Raw genomic sequence first — 26,324 nt, 5'->3', positions numbered from 1 at the left:
CCAAGGACCAAGCTGGGTCTAGGCCCTAGGTACTTACTTCCCCCGGATCCGTTACCCACTCCGGTAGGGGGAAGCATTCAATCTTTTCTGGCAGAGTGGAGAAAAATTACTCAGGACAAGTGGGTGCTGAATATTGTTTGCAATGGATACAGTCTTCGGTTCACCAGCCCGCCTCCATCGATTCCTCCGGTCAGCTCGCGGTTTCAACTGCTAGAGCTCCAGGTGGAGGCCGATACCCTGTTAAGGAAAAGGGCGATAGAAGACGTGCCTCTGTCCCAGAGAGGAAGAGGTCTGTACTCCCGGTTCTTCCTGGTTCGCAAGAAGGACAAGAACGAGTTCAGGCCCATTCTGGACTTGCGACAGGCAAACAAATGGATTCGCAGGGAAAAGTTTCGCATGCTGTCGTTGCATCAGATTTATCCTCAGCTGCAACAGGGGGACTGGCTCTGTGCTATAGACCTACAGGATGCTTACTTCCATGTGCCCATTGCACACAAACACAGGAAGTTCCTGCGGTTCCAAGTCGGCACCAATCATTATCAATACACAGTACTCCCATTCGGACTGAAGTCTGCGCCAAGAACATTCTCGAAGTGCATGGCGGTGGTAGCAGCGCACCTGCGGAAGAACAAGGTGTTTGTCTACCCGTACCTGGACGATTGGTTGATCAAGGCATCCTCCTTCTCGGAAGCGCGAGCACACTCCCAGAAGACGTGCGTTCTCTTGAACAAGCTGGGGTTGCACATTAACATGGCCAAGTCTGTCCCGACTCCGGTCCAATGCATACAGTACTTGGGAGCCTCCATCAATACGCTGTCAGCAAGCGTGTCTCCTTCGGAAGAGCGACGATTCTCTCTCCTTCGGAAGGCTCAGGCTCTTATGACGACTCCATCTACAACAGTGAGGACGGTGTCTTCTCTACTGGGTTCGATGGCCTCTTGTATCTTCCTGACGCCGCACGCACGACTGCACATGAGACCGCTGCAGGAGTGCTTGGAGGACCAGTGGGATCAGAGGAAAGGATCCTGGGACGACAGGATACGACTGTCTCTGCATGCTCTTCAGTCTCTGAAGTGGTGGTGTTCGGCGGGGAATCTCCTCAGAGGGGTTCCTTTTCACAAGGACATTCCCACGCAGACTGTCGTGACGGATGCTTCTCTCCTGGGATGGAGAGCGCATTCCGGGACGCTACAGATTCAGGGAACGTGGTCTCCGGTGGAGGCCACTTATCACATCAACTTCCTGGAACTCAGAGCTGTTCACTTGGCACTGAAGGCCTTTCTTCCGTCCTTCCAGACCAGCTCCCTGCTTGTGCAAACGGACAACACTACCACGATGTACTACCTCAACAAGCAGGGGGGCTCGAGATCTCGCACTCTGTCACTGGAGGTGCAGGCGATCTGGCACTGGCTCCTGGCCAGAGGACTGACGATAACGGCTACCCATCTGCCGGGTGTGCAGAATGTTCAGGCAGACACACTGAGCAGACTGATTCAGGAAAACCACGAATGGGTCATAAACGACGAAGTACTAGGAGACGTCTTCGCAAGGTGGGGGACCCCAGACATAGATCTGTTCGCCACCGCCGAAAACAACAAATGCCGAGACTTCGCCTCCAGGTACTACCAGCAGGAGACGCTGGGGAATGCGCTATGGATCAGCTGGTCGAACAGCTTTCTGTACGCTTTTCCACCCATTCCCCTGATTCCAGCGGTGCTCATCAAGCTGGCCCGGTCCAGGGCTCGGATGATACTCATCGCCCCGGAGTGGCCCAGGCAGTGGTGGTTCACGGACCTGCTTCACCGATCTCTCCTTCCTCACATTCGGTTGCCGTGCAGGCCGGACCTTCTCACGAAGTTCGGGGGGCGGATGTTACACCCCAGCCTCTCGTCTTTGAGTTTGGCGGCATGGCTCCTGAGATAGTGCAATATGGCCATCTGAATCTGCCCGAAGATTGCATGGACATACTGAAGGAGTCTAAGAGGCCTTCCACTAGGACTTCATATGCTTACAAGTGGAAGAGGTTTTGTATCTGGTGCCAGTCTAAGAACCATGACCCTACAACCTGCAAGGAAGATGTCATCCTTCCTTACCTTTTACATTTGGCGCAGTCTGGCCTTAATGTTCATTCCATTAAGGTTCATCTTGCTGCATTGACTGCCTACAGGAAATGCCCTTCACAGACTTCTTTTTTCCAGATCCCTGTGATCAAAGACTTTCTGGAAGGGTTGAAGAAGGTGTTCCCTCCTGTCAGGCTTCCCTCGCCTTCATGGGAATTGAATGTGGTGCTGTCCGAATTGATGAAGGAGCCTTTTGAACCCATTCACAAGGCTTCGTTGCAGCACCTGTCCTGGAAGGCGGCGTTCCTTGTGGCCATTACATCGGCCCGCAGGGTGAGTGAAATTCAGGCGTTGTGTTGTACTGAACCTTATACTGTATTTCATGCTGCTAAGGTTGTGATGCGTACTCACCCTAAATTTCTTCCCAAGGTTATTTCTGATTTTCATGTCAACCAGACCATAACTTTGCCTACGTTTTTTCAGAATCCTTCCTCTCCGGCGGAACGATCTTTACATTCCCTGGATGTGAGGAGGGTGTTGAAATTTTATCTGGATAAGACCAAAGATATTCGTAGGTCAGACCAATTGTTTATCAATTATGGATCAGTCAGGATGGGTCTTGCTACCTCTAAGCAGTCCATTTCTAGGTGGATTGTGTCCTGCATACAATTGTGTTACCAAAAAGCTAATAAGACCTTAGGAGGTAAGCCTAAGGCTCATTCCACCAGGGGCAAAGCTGCCACGACAGCCTTGCTCCGTAATGTGCCGATTGCAGAAATTTGCAAGGCCGCCACTTGGAAGTCGGTTCATACCTTTGCTAAGCATTACTGCCTGCACTCTGATGCCAGGGCAGACGCTCAGGTTGGGCAGGCTTCGCTGCGGAATTTGTTCGCACAGTAGTGGCGTTGTGTTCTTTCTCCACCGCCGCTTTGGTGTGGGGATGGGCTTGCCATTCTATTCACTAGATTATGACTATACACAGAGATCCCCTACTACAGAAGGAGTAGTTTCTGTCCTGTAACTCCAGTTCTGTAGTAGGGGTATCTCTGTTATAGTCATAAGCGCCCGCCCTCCTCCCCGGTGGAGAATTGTTCATGTACGTAATGCTACAGGTCTGGCATTTTTAGGCCTTCAAAAAGAACTGAAGTCAGTTGGACCTGCTATGCATTCTGGGATACTGGGAGAAGGTTCTAGAAGGTTTCCTTAAAGGCACAGTATCCTGTTTAAGCCACATAATGGCAGCCTATGGGGCTTGTCTGTCCATGCCTTCATCTCTATCATTCCAGAGTTTTTTAAGGGTAGAGGCAAGTTTCTCTTGGTAGAAACTGGGCTGGATTTCTTATGTGTGGTGTTATTTGGTGGAATTTCTAGTTGAAGTACTGGACAGTGTAGCCTGTGTTACAGGCTGCATTATTTGTCTTTAAATTCTCTCTTAAGTGTCTTTGCAGTTTCTGCATGATTTTGACAACTTAAGAGATTATTTTTGATTGCCGGGGTCCACGCACATGGGCGGGACTATTCACTAGATTATGACTATAACAGAGATACCCCTACTACAGAACTGGAGTTACAGGACAGAAACTACTCCTTCTTTCTTATCCAGCCAGGCTAGAAGTTTGCCTGAATTATCTCCCTGATCGTAAATAGTATGCCTAGTGGTTTGAAGCCGCAGCTTGACTTGCGCCCTTTGGTGTTCAGTGAGCTCGCATTGTTTGAGGCGTAGATTATGGGCTGTCTCTGCAGTGGGGTCAGCCTCATGTAACGTCTGAAGCGCAGTCAGTTCGGCCTCAATCGCCTCCAAGTCGCCCCTCGCTGTGCGCCTATGACCCGCTATAGAGGAAATAGCCTGCCCTCTCAGCACTGTCTTGTAGGCCTCCCATAGAACACCTGGGGACTGTACTGAGTCTAAATTATCTTGGAAGTAGTACTTTGTGACTGCAATAATATCCTTTTTGATTTTAGGGACCTGTAAATAGCCTGGGGAAATAGGAAAAATTTGTTTTCGAACTTTGACGTGGGAGTTATAGGCCAAAAAGACCGGCGAGTGATCTGAGATGCCCCTCGGTCGTATCTCAGTCTCAGTCAAGTGAGGGAGGCTGTCTGCGGAGACAAAGAACTAATCAATACGGGAGAGACTATTGTGTACTCCCGACTGGAAAGTATATCCACGTTCCCCGGGGTGTTTGTATCTCCATCCGTCTATAAGGCCCATTGCATCTAAAAACCCAGTCAATCGGGAGATATCTGCCCCTACTGTTCTGCTTGGGTGGCGGTCTTTCTCCATTCACTACTGCATTGAAGTCTCCCCCCACAATGAGTTCACCCTCCGGTAAATTCAATACAAATGTGCTAAGGGCGGGAAGGGTCAATGAGTGGAGGGCAGGGGGAACGTTCACTGAGACAATATTGAATCGCTTTCCCTCCCACTGACATGTTATAGCAGCAAATCGTCCAAGCGCATCTCCCCATACCCATTGTACAATTAAGGGGAATCTTTTCCGTACCAGGATGCCAACCTCTCTGGAGCCCGTTGAAAACTCTGAATGCGCTACCATTTGGTATCCCCATCAGTCCAGGGCCTTACCTTTCGAGCCGACTAAGTGTGTTTCCTGAAGCAGTGCCACAGCTGGTGCTGTGCGGTGTATAGACTGTAGTACCAATCCCCGTTTAATTTTATCCCCCAGCCCGTGTACATTCCAAGTAATAATAGTCGTGGGGGACACGGGGGTCAGTGAGGGGACATTAGCAGAAGCATCAGTGCACATCAATTCCGGGTCTTCCATCATCATTAAGATAGTCTTGTAAACCATTCTCACCAATACACATCCTGTCGATCAGAGCAACTAGTCGTAGCCCAAAACTGAAACTTTGAACAAAACTCAAGAATCCCCCACATTCCCGCCCCACAATACACAGAATCTCAGTGTTTCCATTGGAACCAACGGGATAACCTTCCCGCCCCTCCTTAGTAACTCCCCGTCTACCCCCTCCCTGCTCCCCTGCCTGTGGATGTAGAACTACCCACCCCCCAATATGGCAGAGTGCCTCTACCCCTCCCAATCATGCTAGAAGCGCAGAGGGTGAACTGAGCCCCCCTCCACTGGCAACCTATAATGTCGACAGGAAATCACAGCCAGAAATTTGAGAAAGAACCCCAATAAACATCATAGCATGTCAAATCAGTCGGTAAGTAAAACACATTATAACCCAGTAACACTGCAAAGCTTCTTCCAATCCCCCCCCTACCCCCACCCCCCCTCTACTTGCGTAAGGCCAAACCGGCATGTCCTTCAGTCGACCAGGACCAGGAAGCTGCATCACTCTTGTTCATTTAAACCACTGGGGTCCGCCGTGGCCTCTGCCGCTGTCATGTCAGGGCTGTCACCGTTCCTTCGTCCCGCTCTGTCTCAACGATTACCCCTCCGGCCTTCAACAGTGGTCCAGCCCTCCATCCAGCCCCAGGCCGCGTCCGGCGATTCAAAGAACCAGGGTTTACCGTCCCATTCCACTCTCAACTTCGCCGGGAAGAGCATTGCGTACTTAATGTCTCTGCTGCGCAGTTCCTGTTTGACTGCTTGGAAACTCCTCCCTGCGCCTGGACTCTGGCCGTAAAGTCGGGGAAGAACAATACTTCGTAGTTGTCGATTTTAAGCGGGGGGCCTGATCTAGAGGACTGTAGGATACTGTCCCTGTCCCGAAAGTAAAAAACCCTGGCGATCAATGGCCTCAGCGGAGCTCTAGGCTTGGGCTGTCCGCCTGGCACCCTATGTGCCCGCTCTATGGAAAAGTAGCTGGAGAGCGCCTTGGGTTTCATGTGTTTTGTAATTAAGTCCTCCACATATAGATCCGCCGCAGGCCCCTCCGTTTTTTCTGGAACATCCAGGATCCGGATGTTATTTCGGCGGGCCCTCCCTTCATAATCATCCAGCTGCTGTGCCATTCTGACCTGCCTCTTCTCCATTTCCGTCATTTGATGTTGAAGCTCCGAGGTGTCGTCCCGTAGGGCTGTCGTCGCTATTTTAAGCTCCTTTACTTTCTCGTTCATTTGTTTAAAGTTCTCTGAGCAAGGATACTCCACCGTGACGGAGTCCATTGAGGTACGCATTCCATCTATGGCCGCCAGGACATCGCGTAGCGTCGGTTCCGGTTCAGATGGTTTTGTCCCCTCCGACGCGTCCTTGTCCGACCTCGGCGAGTCGCCTTTATCTCCTCCCTTGGTCCACGCAAATTTAGACAATTGTCTCTGAGCATTGTTCCTGGAACCTCTGCCACCCGTCACCATTCTTAGGGCCGCAAGGGGAAAATTCACTGGAAGGATGAATAAAGATGCCAGTGCCTGCTCCCCCCCACCACGCACCAGAGCAGGAGATCTGCACACGTCCCTGGTTCTCGCCTTACCCCTCTGCTGGGGAAAGTGCTGCTGGGTCTGAGTAAAGATGCGTAGGACAATCCAGTGAGCCACACAGTTAATTCGGCCCAAGCATCAGCCCACAGCCCGGTCCACAGGGTGTGTTTACCAGTCGAGGGCCACCAAGCCAATCTAATCTGCTTATGCCAGGTGTAGGGGGGCAAAGCAGTATGCTCCGCAACCTGTCAGCTGTGTAGAGTCAAGGAGGGGGAGTAGAGGAATCAAGTGGGACCCCCTCGAGGACCCTGGGGCCTGTCCCAAGTTCCAAAGGAGTACAAAGCACCGGTATAATCAGGCTCTCAACCTCCAAGTTTCAGACAGTATAAAGCGGAGCCAAGCCAATAGGAAGCTGCTCTTTTAGGCCATAATACTGGAGCCTGCCCGGCTCTAGATCTTGTGCCCGGAGTATCAATGCCCAGAGGCCCTGGCCGCAGTGCCGCCTATTTCCGGCGACTCACCGTGTCCCCAGGTGGCAGGAGCAGCGGACCGGCGCGGGCGGCGGCGTTGTGGGGCGTCCGCCTCTCACTGGGCGGCAGCAGCGGGAGCCGCGATCCCGCAGCAGCACCCCCGCCGCCTCTCTGGTGTCCGCTCACTCTCCCAGTATGCCCTCAAGCCGGGGCCTGGATTACTGCTTTGCCCCAGACAGGGGCCTCCGTCCGGTCGGCTGCACAAAGGGAGGGGGGAGGGCCGCCCCCGCTCAAGGCAGTACGTTGCTTATAGCCCCCGCTCTTCACCAGCCGCCGGCTTCACCACGTCACAGGCGCAGCTGAGCCAGAGGCGCCGCAGCGGGCCCGCCATCCCTCCGATCCTCCCCTCCAGGCCGACGTCTCCATCTTTTGGCCACGGCCTCCAGCACCACGAACACGGGTCTGTGCCGCCTCGGAAGGTGTAATGTCCCCAACTTTCACTCCGCGGCCAGGCTGGGGGTGTCAGGCAGTCTTCTCACGCTATTTTGGCTGCTGTTACTTCTATTCTGCTGGCTGTGGCATGTTTCATATGCCGTGGATGGGGGAGAGCTCGGTTAAGCAGCAGCCATTGCTCTCGGCTGCTAGCCACGCCCCCGCTAGGTACCTTTTTGAACATGTTCGGGATGTAATGTGAGACGTTGGGTTTAGGTGCACTGTCTATGGCAGTCGGATCGACAAACACCTCACACTCAGTCAGCAAATTATCAATACGGTCCAGCACACCAACACCCATCATGGGACTCAAACTCTGAACTTTCTTTTTCTTTCTTCTAGTGGGCTCCTCCCGCCCCTCCCTCTACTACTTTTCTCTTCCCCATTCCACCCCAGTGACCAGGCAGGAGGAAGAGAGAGCCCACCAACAAGGGCAAAATGCATTTTCGCTCTGCAGTCACCCTAAAATAACGCACAGTACCTTTTAGAAGTGCAAGAGTCCACACTCCTCTGAAGCAGAGTTCAGGGGGATGTCCCGGCCTCTTCCGGGCTATGACAGGCCTGGATGGGCCCACCCTTGGCCTGGGCGCAGCTTGCGTGCCGCACAGCGGGGGGAGAGGCAGCGCTTTAAGCGCGATGGCCATGCCTTCCCCCTGCCGTCAACGCCGAGTTCGTTGGACCCTGGGACAACAAGTCCCATCAGGGTGAAGGAGCAGGCAAGGCCCCCAGCAGCAAAGATGCGTCCTGGTCCGCAGGGGGGAGAGGCAGGGTGACCATACCTCCCCCTCGCCGTCAGCGGCGAGTTCAGTGGACCCTGGGACAGAAAGTCCCACCGTGGTGCAGGAGCAGGCAAACAGGTGTTGCCCCCCAGCAGCAAAGATGCTTCCCGCACTGCGGAGGGAGAGGCATCGCTTTAAGCATTTTGTCATCAAAGAGATAGTCTTTTTCATATCATTGTTGGTTGGCTGTGTCATCTTCCTGGTACTGAGGTCTTTTCACCCCTCTACAGAAAGATGGACTTGATCTACAACAATAGGATTACTGTTCTACATAAATAGTGACTGACATACTTTTGGTGGTGCTGTGAGTATTTCATTTTCTGGTTCCCACCCAGTAGGAAAACATAATTATATATGAACAGACGAAGCAAGATACAGTATCGTCCTTATCAATAAATTGTTTCTTATTCCATAAGAGGTGTAAATGAACTTTCACATGCCACTTTTTTGTTGAATGGATCCCTCCACAGATCCAGAACACGCCAGGTGACCACGTTCATGATTTTCGAGCCAGGGAGGTAAACTGAAGTCTTCTGTTCAAATAGGGTTGTGATGAGAGTCAGAGCATGGACTATTCTCAGGCCTTTTTCTTGCAGTCACCCAATATTTATCCTGTCCTGGGCATATGGTGTCTTGGTTTGCTTGATGAGTGCGGAGGAGTGTGAAATGGGCTGTAAAGACCTGATCGTCATAGTCACCTTAGGCAGAAAGATGGAAAGACTTGCATGCAAGGTCATCACTGGGATGGAATGGTGCAGGTATGCTGGTTGCACATTTCAAGAAGCAGCTGGGACTGTATTAAAAAGTGCATTTGTTTACAGACCAGTGCTCTTGTATTCATCTTATCAGTTCCCATAACCGAATTACTATGTTCATTCGCTATTGTGTGGAACTTTTTTTTTTGTTAACTTCCCCTGGCTGCACACATTACAATACTTCTACCAAAGCTATTCACACTGTTTAAACTCCATTCACTGTCAAGATAAGATCTCTTGCCACGGAAAAGGCAGACAGTTTCTAACCGTATGCTGGAATGCTTGCTCTTTATTACTTAATTGTGTAAAGCAGATGCTTTAGCCTTCGAACGTTTGTGGCCTTTCCTATTCATTTACTTTCTTTGCACTTTGCAGGCATTATTGGATTGATTTTTTCAACTTAATCTATTTGGTCATTACGATCAAATTCTAAATGTAGTAATAAACATTTTGCGTTAAAAATAAAGTTAATATAGAAGAGCTATGCTATATTTTACTACTAAACAGGAAGCCACAAGTGCAGTTACCTTGCGGGCAATAGGGTAATGATTTGAATGGTGCAGCAGATGCAGTGTCACTAAGTCCAAAAGTTGTCAGCACTCCTGTAAACACCTAATATTGCTATATTTTATAACTAAACAGGCAGTCATAAGAACAGTTATATAGCAAGCACTAGTGTCATGATTTCAATAGTGCGGCAGACGCAGTATCACCGCAACCCAAAACTCCAGCCACCCCACTGAACACCTAATATTGCTATTTTTTTTGTATTATATTGTAATTGCATTTATATAGTGATTGCTACCTCTGATGAGGCGTCAAAGCGCTTTTTTTTCGGTGAGTTGCACGCTACTCGGGAACCCATAAAGGATTAGTGGTGAATTAGTATAGTGAAATATAAAATTAATTTGAGTGGTAGATATGTTAGTCAATTATTTGGATTGAGAAGGCTAGTGGAGGGATAGAAGAACGAAAAAGGTTACCATTTATATAGCGCCTGCTACCCCTGATGAAGTATTGAAGCACTTTTTCAGCGAGAAGCACGCTACTCCGGAACCCATAAAGGATTAGTGGTGAATTAGTATAGTGAAATCTGAAAGTAATTTGAGTGGTGTATATGTTAGTCTGTTATTTGGATTGAGAAGGATAGTGGAGGGATAGAAGAGGGAAAAGGTTTGCATTTATATAGCACTTGCTACCCCTGATGAGGTGTTGAACCGCTTTTCCGGAACCCAAAACGGATTAGTGTGAATTGGTTACACCCAAGAACGAATTGTGTGCGCAAAAACATAATTGCAAGGTCAAACCCCTATTCTGCATGGTCGGTTCTTCAATTGATAGTCCTAACCATAGAATATTCATGCCAGCATGTCGGCATCCTGTAACACTTCAAATCCATAAAATAGAAGGTGAACTTTGCTGCAGATCTGAGAGATGCATTTGAACATGCCATACCTAACCTCAGTTGAGAGGCCTTAAATTCAAGGTAGGCGAATGGAAGAAAAAAGAGTACCCTGATAGGTGAATGTATAATAACTCTGAAAACAAGCACTGTACCTTTAGGGAGCCAGCAGCTTTGCCAGTATTTTTTCTGAATCCTGTTGAGAGGATCTCCGCACACGTCTAGGGTTTTGTACGGTTATTCTGTGGGGTGTTTTCTAGGAATTAGACATTTTCTTGCTTCATTTGATGTTTTAGCATGTTTGAAGCCTTTCCAATGACCTTTTTTCATCAGGTGAAGGAGAATTAGACGATGAGGGAAAAAAGCAATATAGGACGGCCATGAAGGAGGTGCTTCTTCCACTGCAACAGTGTCTTCTCCTCCGTAGCATTCTTGCAGAGGGATATCCAGGGAGACAAAAAGGAGGCATCTTCATTAACATCTTTCAGACCATTCCGATTGACGTAAAACATTCTGATTTCTAAACATTGCACCATACCAACTGACTCGTCATTGAGGCTAGCCTTCACCACTGAATTGATGTTGACACCAAAGCAGAAGAATCTGTCAGCATCAAACATGACACTCAGTTGTTGAGGCATTCAACATATTAAGCATTGTTAACATAATTTGTTATCAAGCAATTAGACGTCACACCATTGGACTTCGAGAAGATAGAGGTCACTCACACCGCTTGACATAGACATCTGCCTCCCAATCTCCGACTGAATGTAGGGCTATGTTCGAGGCATGTGTTCTGCTGAATTCATATCTTAGCATAGATCGCCGCCTAGTGTTGGGTACGGATGTTTGCACCTTGTTGTCTTGGAAGAGTCTTCGAAGTATCACGAGATAGGTGACTCCTCCCCTGGACTACAGTGCGCATGGGCATCTTCTCCATCCTCAAATTGTTTTTCTCCGCCATTGGGTTCGGATGCACTTCGACAACTCAACTTCGGGATCGAAGTTTTCCTAATTTCTAAAGTCCAAAAACCGCATAATTTCGACTGTATTGTTTCCGCTCTGTATCCCTCGACAACTCTTTCCATCCATCTTTGGTAGTCGACGCGGGCCGTTGGGCCTTTTCGACACCAGGTGGGCCTCCCGCCGATGGAAAGAACCCCGTTTAAAAGATGCCCACAATGTCGAGCCAAGTTTCCACATAGCGATAAGCATACAGTATGCAACAAGTGCCTGTCTCCGGAGCACAACGAGGAAGATTGTCCAGCTTGTGCTCAGTTCCGGTCGAAGAAAACTATCCGGACCCGAAGAGCTGCTCGACAAGAGATGCAGCGACAGGCACCTGAACCGGAAAACATTTTTGACGACGAACATGAACTTCCAGAGGCAGCGGACTCCGACCCAGAGCTAGTCACGGTAGAAGACCAGTCGGACTCCGATGAAGACCTCCAACTGGGGCAAACCGTGAGTACTAAAGCCCCTACCCTGCCTCCACCTCCAGACAAGGCTCCGGTCAAAGCATCGCCAAGTGGCCTTAGCCGCGACCGAAACACAGCTTCAGAAGCCCCGCCTTCCGGCTCGGCTCCGAAACCATTACCAAGCCTTCCGGTACCCTGGGACCGAGCAAGACTCTTCCCCAAAAGGCCGTAGGCTCAAAGACTGTTCCACAGCCTAAAACGGGGCCCAGAAGGCCGTCAACCCCAAAAAGGTTATCGAGCCGAAAAAAGGAATCAACCCGAAAAAGGTTGTCGATCGGAACACTGCCTCCGACCCGAAAAAGGCCGCCCAACCGAAAAGGGCAGTCGAACCGAAGCAAGCCGTCGACCCGAAAAAAACACAGCGAGCCGAAAAAGACCGTCGAACATAAGAAGGTTGTCGAGTCCAACAAGGCCATCGAGCCGAAAACAGCTGTCAAACCGACAAGAGTCGTCGGGCCGAAAAAAGCTCAAGACAAAAATAAAAACAAGCAAGCGACCGATCCAAAAACATCGGCGCCGAAGCCACGGACAGTGGAAGAAGAACTTTTTCATCCTGATCCAGTGAGCCCAGACCAAAATAGACTGCATATAGACCCTGATACAGGACATATAACAGTCTACAATAAGAACAAGAGAAAACTGGACACTGAGGCTCCTTCTCCTGTTCCCTCTAGGAAAAAGGATTTTGGGACATCCCCTTCTAGACCTTTTACACTTCCTTTCACTCCTGACATGCATTATGCTCCATATTCTCCTACACCTCCACATTATGATGAGGGAGACGACATGGGTGAAGACCCTCATCAGGACTTCATAGACCCTGATGATCAGGGAACCCAAGATCACACATGGGACAATCAGAATGACCCTAATGACCCATATGATACACAACCCATACTAGATCCGTCCACATATCTCACAAAGCCATCCCCTACTGATGATACGGTTGCTGTTAACCAGCTAGTTGACAGAGCAGCTCAGTATCATGGTGTAAGCATGCACACTGACCCTGTAGAGGAGGATTTCCTATTTAATACCTTCCCAACATCAGAGAAGAGTATACGCACACTCCCTATGCTAAAGGGAGTACTTAAGCACGCACCAGACATCTTTAAAGACCCAGCAAGAGCGCGTGTCCTCAATCCAAGAATTGAAAAGAAATATAAACAAGCCCCTACAGACCCCTCTTATATCAAGTCTCAGTTACCACTAGACTCTCTTGTTGTTTCTAATGCCAGAAAGAGGAAGAATTCTCAAACAGGTGATGCCCCCCCTCCTGACAAGGAGTCAAAAATCTTAGAAGCCTCAGGAAAGAGAGTGGCCTCTCAGGCAGCAAATACCTGGAGAACACCTACCAGAACCTTATAAGGCAAAAGCTAATGACCTAATTCAAGAAGGAAAATTCATCACTAACGCATCTATAAAATGAGCCCTTGATACAGTTGATACAGCCGCTAGGTCTGTCAACACCAGTGTGTTGCTACGCCGCCATGCCTGGTTACGCATCTCAGGTTTTAAAAATGAAGTACAGTCTACCATACTTAAATAACTCATTAACCAGGATTTCTTTTATTAAATTGTTTATTAATAGCCTTAATTATATAAATGAGATTTTTTTTTTACAAATGGACTAACGGACACAAAACAGACACCTGACAACAAATATAGGAAATTAAATATTGGTTTAAAAAACACAAGGCATCCGCTTATTTACAAATCCTGCCAACAATAGGCATGGCTCGTTCTTATGGCTTGGTAGTGTACAGGGGAGGCAGCACGCGGCGGGAATTTGCCTTGACCCATGGGTGTTCGAGAACACTTTTGAGCGGCAATCTCTGGGCAGGATTGTGGCGCAACAGTCTGGATATCAAATCTTTGGCACCTTCTGAAACGAAGGGTGGGAAATTAAGATCCACCTTTGTTATACGCTTGTAGGTCTCAATGTGGTTTGCACTTTCAAAGGGCGGATGTCCAACAAGGAACTCGTAACAGAGGACTCCAATGCACCAAAGGTCCACTTTCTCATCATGAGTCTTCCCTTCAATCATCTCACATAGTTTTTCTCCTAAGTGAAGGTGCATGGACCGACCAGCCAAAATCTGCAATCTTCAACTCGCCCTTGTAACCCATCAGCAGGTTTTCTGGCTTTATGTCTCTGTGAATGACTTTCTTGTTGTGACAGTATATTAGGGCATCTGCAAGTTCCTCCATGTATGTGGCACTCCTCTGTTCATCAAACCGGCCACACCTCTGTAACTCTTTGTACAGCTCACCCCGAGCAGCAAACTCCAGCATCAAGTAGATTCTTTCTTGTCATTGAAATAATTATAGAATTGAAGGATATTTGGGTGTCGGAGGTGCGACTGAATTTCTATCTCACGCCGAAGCTGGTGCTCCACACCCTCCTTTTCCAGTTGAGACTTGAAGAGCACTTTTAGAGCCAGGATATAATGGTTCTCTCGAAGACGTGCCAGGTAAACATTCCCAAACTTCCCCTTTCCAAGAGGGCTACCAATGTCAAAGTCCTCTATTTTGACGTTTTTGCTTGGTAAAGTCTCTGCCTCTAGAGTGTTGCAACTGGGATCAACTGGAACTCTTCCTGGAACTGCAGAAATCTGACTTCCTGTGGTTACAACTCTGCTTGCACTGGCCATTGCTCTCTGAGCCAGGATGGACTCAGAGGGAGTTGAGAACATAGAGACGAAAGGCTCCTTGCGAAGGACGCGCTGGGGGCCCGAGTGTCCCAGGGGAGTGCAGGATGCCAGGATCTTGGAATTGTTTCCAGAGACAGCGGGGTTCAAGTTCTCTTTTGAAGACATACCGATGTTCAGGTGTCTTCTGCTTTTTTTTTTTTACCACCACCAGCAGATGACCTAAAAGCTAAAATCCACTCCCTTGTGCGGTACAGTTTTCGAATTTCTCTGTTTAACCAGGATTTCCTTTTCGGCCCAGCAGTTGATACCATCTTAGAAAACATGAAGAAAGATACCGACACCGCAAAGTCCATGGGTGCACTTCAATTCCAACAGTCTAGAGGCTCCTTTCGCCGCTCCTCCTTTCGAGGCTCAGGCAGAGGCAACACATCACAAACCTCTTCATCATTTAAAACAAATACACAAGGCACCTTTGATAAAGGCTCCAGCAGAGGAGGTTATAGAGGAAATAATAACAAAGGCAGGGGACGTGGTAATATTAACACCAGAGCCTCCGCCACCAACAAACAGTGACTTGTTCACACTCCCTCCAGACCACTTAACACCAGTCGGAGGCAGAATAACACAATTCCTACCAGTCTGGAATGCCATTACTACAGACAGGTGGGTGAGACAAATTATCCAGTATGATTACTGCCTGGAACTCACTTCTACTCCACCCAACATACCACCCAAACACCGTCCAATTTCAAAAGAACACATCACGCTGTTCCAACAAGAAGTGCTGTCCATGCTAGAAAAGGGAGCCATAGAGCCAGTCCCTTTTCAACACCAGGGCACAGGGGTATACTCTCTGTACTTCCTTATTCCCAAAAAAGACGGGTCCCTCAGACCAATATTGGACCTCAGACATCTGAACCAATATATACTTTCAGAGCATTTCCATATTGTGAGAAGTTGGCCTGGTATATGATGTTCACTATTCTAGTGAGCACCTTGCACCAGTCCAAACAACCCTTATGGTGATGGTTGTAAAGTCAACCTTATAGACCAGCTATCCTAGTGGTAGCATGGACAAAGCAGTCTAAGGCTAAACTCAAGAGGGCATGTGAAGCCAGCTGTCTTACCATATGTAACCCTTTTAATACCAAGTGAAAGGACACCACACAGGTTGTATATCAAAATATATATGTATTTATTTCTTACACAATCCTCTGAACTCTTTATGAGGTCAGAGGCACAAGCACATAATGAGATCCTTAATTATAATACAATAAGTTGCACAAAATACAGTAATGCCCTAGGGGCACTTCGAACCATATACTAAAATAGTGGTATAAGAACCACATTACGAAAAAAGGATAGGCCTAGGGCCTAGGGAATCGCTGGGGCTACACTGTACTTTCAAAGGATAGGAAGTAGGAGGCCCACGGGATGCGCGTGCAGTGTCTTTACACGCACGCAAGTTACCATAGAGTTAGAATGGGAACGAAAGAATTGGAAACTAGTTATTTTAGGTCACTTCCGGATGGACAAGGAGAAAGCTACTTGAAAGTTAGACACTAGGATAGTAAATACCCACAGGAGCACCGGAGTACTCGCGTTACCTCACCCACAGGAAGCGGGTGCATAGGTGCCAAAGTGTGTCGGGTTTCTTCGCTGAATCCTATGGAGCCTTGAAGAAAGATGTTGCAGGCGAACAGGAGGGAAGTGTCCGGGTGGATCCAAGGGCAGATCGATGATGAAGAGTACCTGAAAGCAGAGAGGACAGAGTCTGGGTCACTAGCCAGTGACCAGGAAGGAACCAGGCGATGTCGCGAAGCAATCAGGTGATGTCGTGAAGCTTGTCTCTGCAGCCACGTGGACCAGGAGGTGTCGACGACAACCAGGAGCTGGATACGGACTGTCCCACGAAGGTTCTCGCTGTCGGCGGTGCCGGCTTCGGGATTGGAGTCAACAAGCCTTGGCAAAGGCAACCCACACAGAAATCGAAGATGGCTTCTTGGTCAGACCAGCAAGGTCTGATGGGCTTCTCCTTTTCAGGAAAGCAGGGGCCAGTCTTTAGCAACCAGACCAGCGATGCAAATCAAAGGGTTCGTCGTCACAGAGGCCACTAGCCAACGGGCAAGTGACCGGACAGACGCGACGAGCAGGAAAATGCAGAAGGGCCCCACGCAGAACCCGTGGAGTGTGGAGGGCTGATCTTCGGTGCAGTTGGTGCTCGGGGCTGGGGCTTCTCATTCCCCAATGCACACCTTTGAGGGTGCCTCAGAAGTTGCACGGAAAGCAATTCGCTGGCTTTCCAAGATGGCCGGTCCCACGTCTCTCGTCGCCTCCACGGGTCTCAGCTCTGCTGTGACTGTGGATCGGGCTGTTGGAAGTCTGGAAGTCCGGGTCTTGTCAGGTTTAGTGCTCGGGCTCCGGCAGGAGCGTCGACAAAGCAAACCGTTGATCGCTTGATGGTGCCTGCTTGCACAGGGTGGTCACTCCTTGACCACAAGGGAGATTCTTCAGTCGTCTTCTTGCAAAGTAGATCGTCGAAGGCCCAGAGTTTTGTTTCAGAGTTTCAGTCAGGATAAATCTAAAGTCTTGGGACTCAGCTCCTACCTATATACCACATTTAGGGGCTGGATTACCTGCTAGGTCCCTCCTGTGGGTGGGACCAGGGAAGGGGGTGGTTACACCCCTTTCCCTTTGTCCAGTTTCGCACCAGAGCTGGGGCTGGAGTGCGTCACCACCGTTTTGACCTGGACTATGCATGGGACACCTTGTGTGCCCCAGGCAGTGTCTCATTAAATTCAGCCCTCCCTGCCCCAATACACTATAGCCTGTCTGGGGTGGTGCTTGGACCTCCCAAGACAGGAAACCTATTGTCCAAGCCTCCCTCGCTGGAAGGACTCCCAGCAGCAGGAGGTCAGACTTGTGTCTGTGGCAGCAGTATCCATTTTGTGATGCCGAGGCTCTGGTTAGCTTTAACCAGGATTAGTAGGAACAACATGTCCTCCCCCTATAGAAGGGTGGAATGCTACCCCCGTCGCCAGAACTGGCGAGGGGGTAGTATTCCAAAGCGTATGACGACATGTTTTGATAAAGCCAAACCAAAGTTAGAAATAGCCGCGAGGATTATAATGCGCTTAAGAGTATATGGTATGGCTATATTATAGAACAGCTATAAGGACATGGTTCCGAAAGCTGCAGACAGGCTCAGCTCATGCTAGAGCACCATCTCACATAAAACCAAGCACTCTGCCTTCAGGATTGTTGAGGCCTGCCATAGGAGTGACTTATAGGTGCATATTTGTCTATATATAATGGTAGGTAGAGGAATACTATACCTAAGCAAGGGGTGATTACCCAACCTTTCCCCAGCTGAGTGATCAGCCAGTTGTGTCAGTTTGGATGGCCAGCCAGGGGTGGCATAAGATATGCTGCAGCCCCTGGTAGGCCTTGGGTGCACCTATGCCTGGGGTACCTATGGTACACTGTACAGGGACTCACAAGAATGACCGAAATACCAATTGGTGATGTACCTAAAGTACATGGTGTGAAATTTAGAGAGCGAACAGCAGGGCTGAGGGTCTGATTAGCAGGCCCACAGCCACATTAAGTCGAAAACCAGTGAAGCAAAAAGCAAAAATATGTGGTGACCATAGGAAAGCAGACCCTACTCTCCCCCAAACGCAGGGACATTAGACTAACCTTGACCAGTTGTGTCTTCATGTTCTAAATGGAAGTACCTGGAGAGACCATCTGCATTGCCATGGTCAGTCCCTGGTCTGTGCTCCACTGTAAAGTCTATCCCCTGTAGGGAAATGGACTACCTGAGCAGTTTGGGATTCTCACCCTTCATCTGATTTAGCCTCAAGAGGGGCTTATGGTCTGTCTGAATTTTGAAGTGAGTGCCAAACAAGTATGGTCTCCGCTTCTTCAGGGCCCAAACCACAGCAAAGGCCTCCCTCTCAATGGCTGACCAACATTTCTCTCTAGGGGTCAGCTTTCTGCTAATAAAAGCAATGGGCTGGTCTAGACCATCTACATTAAGTTGTGAAAGCACAGCTCCCACACCCAATTCAGAAGCATCTGTTTGGACAATAAACTCTTTGGAGTAGTCGGGACTCTTCAAGATAGATGCAGAGCACATGGCCTTCTTCAGGTCATCAAATGCTTTTTGACAGCTTACTGTCCACTGAACCTTTTTTGGCATCTTCTTTGACGTCAAGTCATTAAGTGGTGTCACAATGGACCCATAGTTCTTAACAAACTTTCTGTAGTAACCAGACAGGCCCAAGAAAGTTCTGACCTGTGTCAGGGTGGTTGGAGGAGCCCAGTCCTTGATGGTCTGGATCTTACTCTCTAGTGGTTGAACCTGACCCCCACCTACAAGGTGGCCCAGGTACACAACCTTACTCTGCCCTATCTGGCCCTTTGTGGCCTTGATAGTTAGGCCTGCCTTGTGCAGGGCCTCTAAAACCTTCTTCAGGTGGATCAGGTGATCCTCCCAGGTGGAGCTGAAGACAGCAATATCATCAAGATAAGCTGCACAAAAGTCATCCAACCCAGGGGGAGTTGGTTCACTAACCTTTGGAAAGTGGCAGGTGCATTCTTCAAAACAAAGGGCATTACCACAAATTGATAATGACCTCCTGGGGTTGAGAAAGCAGTTTTGGTCTTGGCATCCTCAGCTAACCTGATTTGCCAATAGCCAGCTGTCAAATCAAATGTGCTCCGAAACTTTGCAGAAGCCAATCTATCAATGAGCTCATCTGCTCTTGGAATGGGGTGAGCATCTGTCCTAGTGACAGCATTGAGACCTCTATAGTCCACGCATAACCTCATCTCTCTTACGATCTTGGGTGTGAGGTTTTGGTACAAGGACTACTGGGCTGGCCCAGGGGTTCTCTGATGGCTCAATTACTCCCAACTCCATCATTTTCTGTACCTCAGTCTTTATACAGTCCCTCACATGGTCAGGTTGCCTGTAGATCTTACTCTTCACAGGCAGACTGTCACCAGTGTCCACCTCATGGGTGCACCAGTTAGTCTGACTAGGTGTCAATGAAAACATATGTCTGAAGGGCTGTAGAACTTGTCTGCAGTCCTGTTGCTGCTGGTCAGTGAGACTGCCAGCTAAGGCCACACCATCAACTGAACCATCATCAGGGTTCTAAGTCAACAGGTCTGGGAGAGGGTCACTCTCTTCCTCCTGTCCCTCATCTGTAGCCATGAGCAAGCCCATGTCTGCCTTGTCACATATGCTTTGAGTCTGTTGACATCGAGCACCCTGTGGGGGCTCCTAGGGGTCCCAAGGTCCACCAAGTAGGTGACCTCTCCCTTTTTCTCAACAATTGTGTGGGGTCCAGACCATTTGTCTTGGAGTGCTGCTGGGGCCACTGGCTCCAGCACCCACACCTTCTGTCCTGGCTGGTACTCAGTCCGCACAGCCTTTTGGTCATGCCAAGCTTTTTGAAGTTCTTGGCTAGCCTCAAGGTTTTTAGAAGCCTTCTTCATATACTCAGCCATCCTGGAGCGGAGACCAAGTACATAGTCCACTATGTCTTGTTTAGGCTTTTTGAGAGGTAACTCCCATCCTTCCTTCACCAGAAATAGGGGTCCCCTTTCAGGATGCCCAAACAAAAGTTCAAAAGGGCTCTAGCCAACCCCCATTTGTGGGACCTCTCTGTAAGCAAACAGAAGGCAGGGTAGAAGGATGTCCCATCTTCGCCTAAGCTTTTCAGGTAAACCCTTGATCATACCCTTGAGGGTCTTGTTAACCGCTTGCGCGCTAGCGGGGTTTCCCGCTGTGCGCTGCGATATGTAAAAACCCTCTTTACATGACAAGGTCAGCTCGTCATGCGCGCAGCGCAGGTAACGCCCATGACGAGCTGACCTTGTCATTCGCGTCAAAGGGGTTAAGTCTTTTTTTTTTTATTTTAATCTTTTTTATTCACTGCATCATAATATTGCGTTTCACAGTAACAGGTTGGTACAGTATAATCGGCAAGTTATGCATATATACCTTAAACATGTATATCAGTGCAGCATACTTTTTCGAAACAACTTATCCCTCGTAGTAATGAATCCCCCCTCCCATAACTCCCTTGCACTGTGGATGGTAGGGTGTAGTGGATTTGTAATTAACACCACACTTCTTCCACATTGCAGTCAAGTACCCAGACATGAAGTTTGCACCTCTGTCTGAGACAATATCCTTTGGAAAGCCCACTCTTGAGAAAACTCCCAGGAGGGCTATTGCCACAAAAGGTGCTGTTGTGGTCCTTAGGGGAATAGCTTCTGGATACCTGGTAGCATGATACACTACCACCAGTATAAATCTGTGCCCAGAGGCTGTTAGGGGATCCATTGGTCCAACAATGTCAATCCCTACTCTTTCAAAGGGTACCCCCACCACAGGTAGTGGTATAAGGGGGGCCTTTGTTGTGCCACCTGATTTGCCACTGGCTTGGCAGGTCACACAGGAGCGACAAAACTCCTTGGTATCTTCTAGCATATGGGGCCAGTGAAAGTGAGGGACAAGCCTGTCCCAAGTCTTGTTCTGGCCTAGATGTCCTGCTAAGGGAATATCATGGGCTAAGATAAGAAGGAAACCCCTAAAGGCCTGAGGTATGACCAACCTCCTGGAAGCACCAGGCTTGGGGTCTCCACCCTCAGAATAAAGGAGTCCTTCATCCCAGTAAACTTTATGGGTACCTGTAGCATTCCCTGCAGCCTCAGAAGCAGCTTGCTGTCTGAGGGTTTCAAGAGAGGGACAGTCTAACTCTGCCTGCCCCAAGTCTGCCCTTGAAGGTCCCCCTGTCCCAAGAAACTCAACCTGGTTAGGTTCAAGTTCTTCTAGGACAGTTCCTTCAGGAGTCTCAGAATCAGCTTCCTGAGAAGGCTGATCCTCACTTGTAGGCAGGGGGAAGGCACTGCCTTAACCCTACTGCTCTTTCTCTTGGAGACAGTGAAACAATGAAGATTTTGGATCCTACATCTACCCAGCCCGGATCTCAACAACAGGGAAAACAGAAAAAAGTTGGCTGGACAGGAAGAATTCTCAAAGAAATTCTACAGCCACGTAGTCAATACGTACCACGTGACCACTGGATTATTATTCCAAACACATTTATTTTATCGTTTTTTTAAAGGTTTCTTAAAGTTCCAAAAAACAAGCACAAACAAAATGACCATCAGAACAGTGGGTTCATGTACACAGTATCTACAAAAATACAATATTACAAATATACAATATTTACAACAATCGAGTCAAACGAAACAAATAATGACACACCCAAAACAATAAAGCATGTAATGTTTCAAATCAATTGTAGTTATGTACAGTGCAATAATGATGCATGAAACAAAGAGGAGAACCAGTCCTTAGAATAATAAACCCAGAGCACAGGCGGGATTGAAATGGAAATAAGTGCCTGCCTGTCTATCAAAACCTGTGGTCGAATATTTCTTGAGGGTTACACTGCTAGGGTCCAGACTAATGAGATTAGTTGTATCCTAGCGGCACCCTTTATGATTGCCACAGGGTGGGAATGTCGACGCGTTTCGAACCAGGATGTTGTAGGTTCTCTTCAGGACAGGGACTGGGGACAATAGATCTGTAAAAACATACGGAGTAGGTGTCAAATATATCTCATAGTACTATGACAGTCTGCTCTGACTCCATAGAAAAAGGGGGGAGTAGTTACCTGCACAAGGCCGCAAGAGATGCCGTAGTGTGGGTAAGTCGCAAGAGGGCATTCAAGGCTGAAAAAACATATAACAAATAAAAAATGCTCAGCACGGTCAGTGACTCGTTGCGTGTGGGACAATTGGCATAGCAATGGATTAGCGTGGAGCCTTAACGAATGTGCATCATACCTGCAATTTACACACTGATGCGCTGCAAACGTGATGCCCGCGACGCGGTGCACACTCAGGGTTGATGGGCCGCTCTCATTTTGCAGTGAAGGTAATAATATCTGAGGGAGTGGCCACAAGAAAAAATACGCTATTAATTAAAAATCAGGGTCAATGAGACTGCCGATTATGAACAACCGGGTGCAGCCCACCAGCCGGAGGCAAAGAGCCAGGGAGACCGTTCCTACCTGAACTCCAAACAAACAGCATCAAGAGCATGTTTGTGAATTTGTGCCAGTATGGGATTTCAGAGCTGTCTTTACTGCTTGTGAATTTGTGCCAGTTTCACGCTAAAAATTTGGGTTGTCAATATGCTCTTGATGCGTTCTCGTTTACAAATGCAGCTTTGTAATTTGTGGGAAAGTAGACTGTATTTCTTAATGTGTGACGTGTTATGTTAATTCTGTCCTATATGAAAAATGCGAGAGGTTTCCAGACCGTTACGTCCGTGCGCTCAAGTTCCTCTGTGAGCGCGGTCCATTGAAACTACATCGTCCAGCATTCCATAGGGCCCTCACCGGCCACTCCCACTAGTCTTCTGACCCGGTAGTTCTAAATATCCTTGCTAGGAGCCGCGCTCTATCCATAGACTGAACTCCGTGTGGACATGACCGATTGACTCCTTTTGAACGAGTAAGTGTTCAGGGCTTTTTGGCAGTAGTCTCAAGCGCCACGAGTGTCTCTGGCCACCAGATTTTGGGATTAATATGCAACCATTCTTATTCCCCTTGTAGCGGGATCCGGTGAAATGGACACCGCCTGCTGGCTTGAATTGGGTTACGTGCCGAGGCGCCCCCATCGCTCGCTGTTTGTTTGGAGTTCAGGTAGGAACGGTCTCCCTGGCTCTTTGCCTCCGGCTGGTGGGCTGCACCCGGTTGTTCATAATCGGCAGTCTCATTGACCCTGATTTTTAATTAATAGCGTATTTTTTCTTGTGGCCACTCCCTCAGATATTATTACCTTCACTGCAAAATGAGAGCGGTCCATCAACCCTGAGTGTGCACCGCGTCGCGGGCATCACGTTTGCAGCGCATCAGTGTGTAAATTGCAGGTATGATGCACATTCGTTAAGGCTCCACGCTAATCCATTGCTATGCCAATTGTCCCACACGCAACGAGTCACTGACCGTGCTGAGCATTTTTTATTTGTTATATGTTTTTTCAGCCTTGAATGCCCTCTTGCGACTTACCCACACTACGGCATCTCTTGCGGCCTTGTGCAGGTAACTACTCCCCCCTTTTTCTATGGAGTCAGAGCAGACTGTCATAGTACTATGAGATATATTTGACACCCACTCCGTATGTTTTTACAGATCTATTGTCCCCAGTCCCTGTCCTGAAGAGAACCTACAACATCCTGGTTCGAAACGCGTCGACATTCCCACCCTGTGGCAATCATAAAGGGTGCCGCTAGGATACAACTAATCTCATTATTCTGGACCCTAGCAGTGTAACCCTCAAGAAATATTCGACCACAGGTTTTGATAGACAGGCAGGCACTTATTTCCATCTCAATCCCGCCTGTCCTCTGGGTTTATTATTCTAAGGACTGGTTCTCCTCTTTGTTTCATGCATCATTATTGCACTGTACATAAATACAATTGATTTGAAACATTATATGCTTTATTGTTTTGGGTGTGTCATTATTTGTTTCGTTTGACTCGATTGTTGTAAATATTGTATATTTGTAATATTGTATTTTTGTAGATACTGTGTACATGAACCCACTGTTCTGATGGTCATTTTGTTTGTGCTTGTTTTTTGGAACTTTAAGAAACCTTTAAAAAAACGATAAAATAAATGTGTTTGGGATAATAATCCAGTGGTCACGTGGTACGTATTGACTACGTGGCTGTAGAATTTCTTTGAGAATTCTTCCTGTCCAGCCAACTTTTTTCTGTTTTCCCTTTCTCTTGGAGGGCACTTGGTCCATAGTTTTAGGATCCAAGGCCTGTTCAGTTTGGCACTTTTTGGCCTGTGACCTGGTCACAGCAAGGACATGAGCTGATATGCCTAACATCTCTGCATGAGTCCTATACTCCACCTCCGACCATACTGAGGATTCATGATCATTGCCCAACAGACATTCAACTGGGAGTTCTGCACTTACCACAACTCTTTTGAGGCCAGTTACCCCTCCCCAGGAGAAGTTAACAACTTCCACACTATGTGTAGTAGTGACGTTGCTTGCATTGGTCACCAGGTAATTATCACCCAGTACAATCTGTCCAGGATCCACAAAGTTAGGTGTCACCATAGTGACACTGGCACATGTGTCCCTGTAGGCCCGAGCCACTTTGTCATTGATTAAAAGTGTTTGCCTGTACTTGCCCAGGGTACTGGGGCTCACAGTAGTGGACATAGCCATGTCCACATCACAGACAAGAACAGCCTGAGTTGGTATCCTGACTAGGACAGAATCCATCTCAGTACCCATGGTTAACCCCACTATAGCCTTGGGTTGGGAACTATCACTGTTAACTGTACTAGGGGGTGCAGATGCCTTAGGGGCTACAGTGGTAGGGGCTGTACCTTTCTTGGTGCACTCACTAAACCAGTGAGAGGCAGATTTACAATAATTACACCAAGGTTTTATTTATTTATTTTATTTCTTATATAGCGCTGGAATCGACCAGAGGTATCTCCGCGCTTACGATGTTCCAAGATGCCAGAAATAACCATAATCATGAGAGCCGAAGATATTACGTAGCTGGAAACAGATAGGTCTTCAAGGATTTCTTAAAGGCAGGTAGATTAGTATTTTGTCTTAAAGTTATAGGCAGTTTGTTCCAGAGAGTAGGGCCCTTATAAGACAATGCACGACCTCCTTGCTTAGCCTTCTTAGTCCGTGGAATCTGCAGCAATGATAAATTGCCAGACCGCAAAGAGCGAGTCGGTACATATGGCTGAAATAATTCAGCCAAATATTTGGGGCCAGATCCAGAGAGACATCTGTGTACTATACAACAGATTTTAAACTCAATTCTCTGGCGGATGGGCAGCCAGTGGAGCTTATGAAGAAGAGGGCGTGATGGAGATCTCTTTGAAGCATCGAGAACTAGCCTGGCAGCAGTATTCTGGATCACCTGCAAGCGACTAAGTTGCTCCTCGTTGACAGAGAGGAGCAGTCCATTGCAGTAGTCCAGCCTACTGATGATCAGAGTCTGAACCAGTGTTTTCCTGTGACAATCATCCAGGAAAGGGAACACATGCCTCAGGAGCCCAATGGTCCTGAAGCAGGTTCCGGCCACCAAGTTCACATGTTCTTTTAGAAGTAGTGCTTGATCAAGCCGTACTCCCAGATTTTTCACGATCTGCTTAGGGCAGGGAGCAGCTCCTAGATCCGTGGGCCACCACTCAGGAGACCACAGGAGGGGGGGGCCTCTCCAAATAGCACGACCTCTGTCTTGCTCACATTGCATTGTAAGCAATTTGAGGTCATCCAATCGGATACTGCTCTCATACCAGTGGCGAAAGCATGTTTAAATGCCGGAGTCATGGTATGGAAAGGAAACAGAAGCTGGGTATCGTCAGCATACGATACTGGGGTGAACCCATATTCTCTTACAATATCCGCCAAGGGGGCCACATACACATTAAATAATGTGGGGCTTAGGCATGAGCCCTGGGGGAGCTCCCTAAAGATAGAATAATGGGAGCCCAACTTGACGGTTTGTGATCGACCCAAGAGAAAACTTTTCAGCCAAGCCAGAGCCAAACCGCCTATTCCCACCTTCTGCAGACGACCGAGAAGGATGTCATGTGAGACCGTATCGAAGGCAGCGGATAAATCCAACAGCACCAAGATCATGGAACCTCCTCTATCCTGTGCCATCCTGATGGTGTTGGTTACGGAGAGGAGGGCCGACTCAGTGCTGTGGTTAGGTTTGAACCCAGATTGTGAATGGTCCAGACCACCCGCTGCCTCGATAAACTTAGATAGATAGGTATTCACATGTTTCTCGGTCATCTTACTGA

The 26,324-nt window shown here is 48.4% G+C and overlaps 1 protein-coding gene and 1 pseudogene across 3 annotated transcripts in view; one reads left to right on the top strand and one right to left on the bottom strand.

Moving 5' to 3' along the window:
* The window catches only part of TDRD5 (tudor domain containing 5), a 1,858,625-nt gene that overhangs the window by 1,248,499 nt on the left and 583,802 nt on the right, over positions 1–26,324 (top strand). The window lies entirely within an intron of this gene.
* On the bottom strand, positions 13,356–14,626 carry LOC144775939 (aurora kinase B-A pseudogene; annotated as a pseudogene).

This window comes from Lissotriton helveticus, chromosome 1_1 (assembly GCF_964261635.1).
Source record: "Lissotriton helveticus chromosome 1_1, aLisHel1.1, whole genome shotgun sequence".
Taxonomy (NCBI): Eukaryota; Metazoa; Chordata; class Amphibia; order Caudata; family Salamandridae; genus Lissotriton; species Lissotriton helveticus.
This window is presented reverse-complemented; position numbering and strand designations above follow the sequence as displayed.